Genomic DNA, 1,054 nt, shown 5'->3' with positions numbered 1-1,054 from the left:
TGATTGGCACAGGACAGAGCAGAGTTTAGGGCTGTTGTACATAGGGTCGCTATGAGTCGCAAGCGACTCGACGGCACATAACAACAACAACAATACCAAGACCATCTGTAAAAAGTTCGCATTTTCCATATGACTGTAAATTTCAACCCTTACAACTTCGATAACAATGTGAGGGCCATGCAATAATCATGTAGTGAAAAATCTCTGAATCCTTCCCACCCAGTGGTTGTGTTCCCATTCTCGTGTCCTCTGGGCTCTTTCCAGTAACTCCTGTCTAAATAGGCCCCTCTGGAGCTAATAGTTCCTCCTTCCATCTGAGGACCAGAAATAGAAGATTAGTCAGAGAAGAAAATAAAACCCCAAAGAAGGAAAAACTGAAGTGAACACCCTGCACTTCATGTCACATGGCACAAAGCCACTTTGCTAACCAGGCAAAATAAAGAGATGAGGACATCCATCTTCCACCTCGGAGACCGTGGCTGAAGATGCGCTTTATGCTCTAGGCTCCCCTGAAAACCTCTGAAGCACTGTTGAAGGGAATTTTAAGTTTTCTGATACTAAACTGAAATTTATCAAACTGGAATTTATCTGATGTAAAGGAATCCTTAAGAAGGAGGAGCACTAGAAAGGCTGCCTGATTCATTTCCATTTTCAGTATCAGACTTCTAATCCAAGACTTACTGTTGGGCTGGGCTATAAAACTGTAGGAAGTAGATGGATGACATTGATTGACTCCACCCAGAGGCATAACAAAACAAGCATACAAACTCTGCAAAATGGGGGTTTTCCCCCCATTTAGCTTTTTTTTATTAATTTTAATGAAAGTTTAGAGAGACTTTGGATCTCTTTTCATTCATTGTAGTACTTTTCTCCCTGTCCAACCTTCTCTTTGAAAAGTAAAAGAAAAATTATTTCATTGTTATACAGTCCCTATTTGTCCTAGAAAGGGTTAAACCGGGTGTCTCCTTGGAGACAAGGATTCTGAGGCTCCATCTAACATACTTTGGACATGTTGTGAGGAGAGACCGGTCCTTGGAGAGGGACATCATGCTTG

The sequence above is a fragment of the Elephantulus edwardii genome, unplaced genomic scaffold (genome assembly GCF_000299155.1).
Source record: "Elephantulus edwardii isolate Elephantulus edwardi_28Jun2011 unplaced genomic scaffold, EleEdw1.0 scaffold00446, whole genome shotgun sequence".
Taxonomy (NCBI): domain Eukaryota; kingdom Metazoa; phylum Chordata; class Mammalia; order Macroscelidea; family Macroscelididae; genus Elephantulus; species Elephantulus edwardii.
Note: the sequence above shows the minus strand (reverse complement) of the source record.